This window comes from Raphanus sativus, chromosome 2 (assembly GCF_000801105.2).
Source record: "Raphanus sativus cultivar WK10039 chromosome 2, ASM80110v3, whole genome shotgun sequence".
Taxonomy (NCBI): domain Eukaryota; kingdom Viridiplantae; phylum Streptophyta; class Magnoliopsida; order Brassicales; family Brassicaceae; genus Raphanus; species Raphanus sativus.
Window position 1 is genome coordinate 14,321,201 of NC_079512.1, and position 5,441 is coordinate 14,326,641.

Here is a 5,441-nt window from a genome sequence, read left to right on the forward strand (position 1 = left end):
CTGTCTCTTCACACTCTCAGCAGTCTGAGCAATCTGAATATCCATCTGTCTCATATGGCTTGAGACATTGTCATACTTGACACTCAGGTCATTGAACATATGATTCATCCTGGTGTTGATGTCGTTTGTGACCTGGTTCAGTGCTTTCCCTTGGATCTGCTGTCCTTGGAGCAGTTGGCTCATCATATTGGCGAGGCTCTTCATGTCATCATGCGGAGCAGTCTGAGCCGGTTGTGCAGCCTGCTGATTAACCGGCTGTTTCTGGCTGTGGAACTGGGCATTCTGAGCTGGGTTGAGGACAAAGGTTCTTCCCTGATTGCCATAAGGCCTTTGGTATCCACTGTTCTGACCCTGATTTCCTTGAGCTTTATCGTCTGGTTTAGGGGCATTGAACAGGTGGGGATTGTTCCTCACGTTAGGGTTCGGGTGATAGTTCTTGAACTGCCATCCTTGCCCATTCACATAGCTCACTTCATGCTGATCCTCAGCTGACTGATCTGCCTCTGATGTGCCTTCCGCGGTTGCTTTATCCTGAGGGGATTCTTCCATGATGAAGACCTGGTTCTGGTTGCTCTTAATCAGCTGATCGACCTTGGCAGAGAGCTCATCAATCTTGCTGTTATCGATGCTTTTCACCTTCTGAGTGCGATCAGTCTCGCGGTTATTATCAGCTGAGCTTGAGGCCATGTTCTCAATCAACTCGAAGGCACCTTGAGTGGACTGGGTCATGAAATCTCCCTTACTGGCTGAGTTCAAAGCGTTCCTGTACTCCCAGCCTACTCCATCGTAGAACACTCCCAGCAGATAGTCTTCCTCAAAACCGTGATGCGGGCACTCTCTGCGGTAGACGTTGAATCGCTCCCATGCATCGCAGAACGGCTCGTCCACCAACTGTTTGAAGGTCACGATCTTCTGTCTCAGAGCTGCCGTCTTCGATTTCGTGTAGAAGTGGCTTAAGAAGGCCTCTCGGACTTGTTCCCAAGTGGTGAGTGATCCCGTGGGTAGGGAATCAAGCCAGCGAGCAGCTTTCCCATCAAGAGAGAAAGGGAACAGAGTACACTTGATGTAATCGGGTGGTACTCCATTCGCTTTAGTGAAACCACACATCTTCTCAAAGTGCTCGATGTGGTCCATCGGTATCTCAGCAGGAAGTCCATTGAAGATCTTCCTTTGCACTAGACTTATCAAGGCTGGCTTGATCTCGAAGTCTTGCCTAGTGCACGGTGGAGGGTTGATGGCAGATCGCGTAGCAGGCAGATTGCGCAGTAAGTTTCTCTGGCCGATCTGGACAACTTCCTCCTGTTGGTTCTGCTGGTTCGCAGCATTCAGAGCAGCTTGCTCGGCAGCAGCTTGCTGCGCTTGGATCGTTTGCTGCATCTGCTGCATCTGCTGTTGCATGAGTGCAAACGCAGCAGTGAGATCATCTTGGTGATCACCCATGTTGGTGTTCGTTGATCTCGGCTGTTGACGGTTCTGTCGTTCCAATCTCGCTAGTTCCTCGTTGGTAAGCTGATGCAATGGTCCTTGTGCGTTGCTCCGAGTATGTCTACTGGTCATGCACCTGGATCATCAGCTGAAACAAAGAAATAAACACGAGTTAGATATCTTAGACTAGATATGAAACCGAAAATTAGAGGTAAAAAATCTGGTCCCCGTCGCAACGGCGCCAAAACTTGATACACTAAAAATGAATCCTTGCTACTGCCAAGTTAACAGTTGCAATTGTAGTACTTGAGATTCAAATCCAGAGGACCAGTCTACACTCTAGTTCTATAAGTTTCGAAATCAAGCTAAGATGAAGATATGGATTTGGTTATAAAGTGACGATAGTTAACAAGCAAATAAAACACGAGATTGATTCAATTAAACAAGAGCTAGCCTAGGGTATTTCATTGGGTGTTGAATTGGAGCCAAACAATTATTCAAGCGCGATGAAGTGCTTTCTAGAACTCGGATCACTCAGCTGGAACACTCCACTGTCGTGGCAGTGATCGCTTTGCAGATCGATCTCACCACCTAACTGTCGTTGGGATGAGGATCGATTGCAAGCTTTAGAGAACAGGTCCGATCAGTTCACTTACCACCCTAATATCTACTTTCGCTGATTAGGGATACTAAGCTCATTCAATACATGTCAAGTTATCTCCTAAGCGGTTAACTAGGTGATGAACTAGTGATCTAACATCAAGTGATCAGGTTAATGAAAGCAGTAAGAACAGTATGAATGAAGAACAGTTATGGATCGCTTATCTATGTTTAGCTCATGTCTCAACACCCTAAAAACCCTAGGCGAGCAAGGCTACTACTCGATCATGATGCAAGGAATCAAAGACATAAATCCTGAATAAAATTGCATAAGAACAGAGTAGAAAACAATAGGGTTCAGATGATCTTCTCTATGAGAGGATGGATTCTTCTCCCTCACAAGTTGCAGATCGCAAATCACAGTGTTCTCTTGTAAAAACTAGCGTAAGAAAATAGTAAAAAGATAGATGACGTTTTATATGGAGGCGCCAATCAGAAAAAAAGAGATTAGGGCAACAGGGCTTTAATTCCCGAAATAAAGAGTTTCCATATTCGTCGGGGACAATCTCCGGATCACTCCGTCTGCTTGTTCCGCTTGAGAGAGAACAGTCTCAGGACTGTTCTACTTGAGTGTTCTCCGAAGGATTGCTCCAAAAGGACATCTTTTCATCAGGCACCTTCTCTTCTCTCTTCTACTAACTCCAGACCTGTAAAAGGTCAAAAAGGACTAGACTGACACGAATTAGTGACTTGAAAAAAATGAAAACCTATATACAATGATGTGAAAAACACCATATATCAACCAGTTCACTTCCGCTGGATGTATCCATTTGAAAGGTTTGATGTACTCATTTGCTTCGATTAATGTATTTCTTGCAATGATGTTTGACTAATATTAATATTGCTTGACTGAGTTATAGGTACATGAAAACACTAAAGGCCTTTGTTAAGAATTATGCAAGGCCAGAAGCATGTATGGTTGAGGGGTATTTAGCTGGAGAACGTGTTGCATTTTGTTTAGAGTTCCTTCAAGATTCAGTACAAGTTCAAGAACCAGTTAATCGTAATGAAGATATTGAGGCTGATAGAGTCGTGGTTGAAGGTCGACCTCTGCAGAAGGGAGTAGAGGTCACCCTTTCAGATAAAGATAGAGACATTGTTCATCGCTATGTGCTAATGAACATGGCATCTATGGATCCCTATGTTGAGTAAGAGGTTACCCTTTCTGTTTCATCTACTTTTAATTATAATTTGTTGTTCAAACCAGTTGCTTAATGTCAAATCAGGATGCATTTAGAAGAATTACAAGCTAATGATGCTCGATGTGCTAGAAATGAAACTCTGCTGTGGAAACACCATACTGAGCAGTTTGCAGAATGGGTTAAAAAAAAGGTTTTCAACTCCAACTCCTTTTCTTCTATAATATTTTATACATCTTGCTGGATTGATGAACATGTCGAGATTGTTGGAGGAACACGTTGTTAGATTGTTAGATTGACAATACTGCTTAGCTCTTAGCTTGATGATGAACACGTTGTTAGATTGTTGGATTGTTGGATTGATGAACATGTTGTCTTCGCAGATTCAGTCAGACTCAACAAATAGTCATTCTAAGGAGTTGAGGTGGTTGGCATTCGGACCAAGAAATGCTGCTTTAGCACATAAAGGGTTTATTATTAAGGGCCAGCGGTTTCATACGGATGCGGTTAAGCGGAAGACTCAAAACAGTGGAGTAAGTTATGAAGCATTTAGCATGTGTAGATCAAGTGCTCGAGATATGAGACAAGTTGCTGATATGCTTACATATTATGGAGTTATAAAGGAGATTTTACTGCTGGACTATCACATGTTCAAAGTACCGCTGTTCGGATGCAATTGGGCTAACACAGGGAATAGTGTGAAGGAAGAAGATGGCTTCACTCTCGTTAACTTTCATATGAACCATGCAGATTATTTGAAAGATCCGTTCATTCTGCTCTCTCAAGCAAAACATGTTTTCTACTCTAGGAAAGATGAAAATTCTAATTGGTATGTTGTTATGAGAGCACCACCTAGAGGCTACCATGAGTTGGAAACAGAAGAGGTTTTAGGTGCTGCAGCTTTACATGTCCAAGAAGTAGATGATCTGTGTGGTGAAGCTTCTGATGATGATAGTCTTTATGTTAGGGATGATTGTGAAGGGTTTTTAGTGGTAGATTGATAATATTTCATTTTGTAGTGTTGATGGTTTGTTTAAACAAGGAAATATATTACGCTGGCCTTTTTTAATATGAGTAATTTTAAAAATTACAAAAATTTGAAATAAATAATCCATTTTAAAAATATAAAATCAATTTATAATTATATATATATATATATATAAAACGATTTAATAACACGAAACATTTGCTATCTTTGTATAACAAATTGCTATAGGTAACTTCAGATTAATGAGTATTAATAACAATTATAACATGTTATTATAAGATTTAACAATTGCATAGAAAACGATGATATCGTTGTTTACTTAACTATAGCATACGAAAGATCCGCTATAGAAAGTGTCGGACCTATTATAACGGGCGATGTGAGAGTGTTTAAGGAAAAGCTATGGTACAGGACTAATAGCTTTTAACGGCCGCTATTAATACCCACATTTCCTGTAGTGTGACAGTGATAAAAGAGGGAGGAGGACAACGGAGAACAAGGCTCAAGGCGTAGTTGAAGTGTGACGACTGTAAGGACTGGATTTACATCCTCCCTAAGGTCCGAAAGATAGATGGCCCAGCCCATCAACGACGTCGCATCGGCTCGGCTTGGCGGCTCGAGGATCCGTTTCGTCCACTCGGCTTGAGGGCACTTTTAGCCAATAGTTCAGCGCCCGAGGAAGCGCGGCTTCAAAGCCCAAGAAACGGAGCGGACTATTCGGCCCAACGAGCAAAAGCCCATGAAGACGATGGGAACTAGGTCATGAAGCGACGAGAGATTGAATGTATAAGGAGAGGGAAAAGCAACGTGAATGAGATCTGGAATCACAAACACTCACTTGGCGGCTAGAATTAGGATTTTCACCTTCTTGTATTCTCGCCATTTGTACTTTTCCGTTCAAAGCTCTCCGAGCTCCAGCCACTTTTCATCGTTTATTTCCTCTTTTGTAACCGACCAAACTCTTTCCGGTCTGAATAAATGTCTTCGACTAAACCCACAATCGAAATATATCTACTTTTAGTACAACACTGTTTTCCGATCAAACTGTTGGCGGTCACCGTGGGGCTCGAATTCACAACCAACTCACGGCCCTAGCTTCCCTCATTGCACCCCTCGCCGCAAACGCTGAAGTCTCAACGGCGAGGTACCAAAGACACCTGTTCAGTACCGACATGATAGCCGGCGCCGCACCTGTACAAGACAAAACTCATGACGTCGACAACTAGATC

The 5,441-nt window shown here is 42.7% G+C and overlaps 1 non-coding gene across 1 annotated transcript; it reads left to right on the forward strand.

The window, feature by feature from the left end:
- The first annotated feature begins 817 nt into the window (after positions 1-817).
- On the forward strand, positions 818-924 carry LOC130508839 (small nucleolar RNA R71). The gene has a single exon (XR_008943023.1). It is a non-coding gene; the product is annotated as a small nucleolar RNA R71 (small nucleolar RNA).
- The last annotated feature ends 4,517 nt before the right edge of the window (positions 925-5,441 follow it).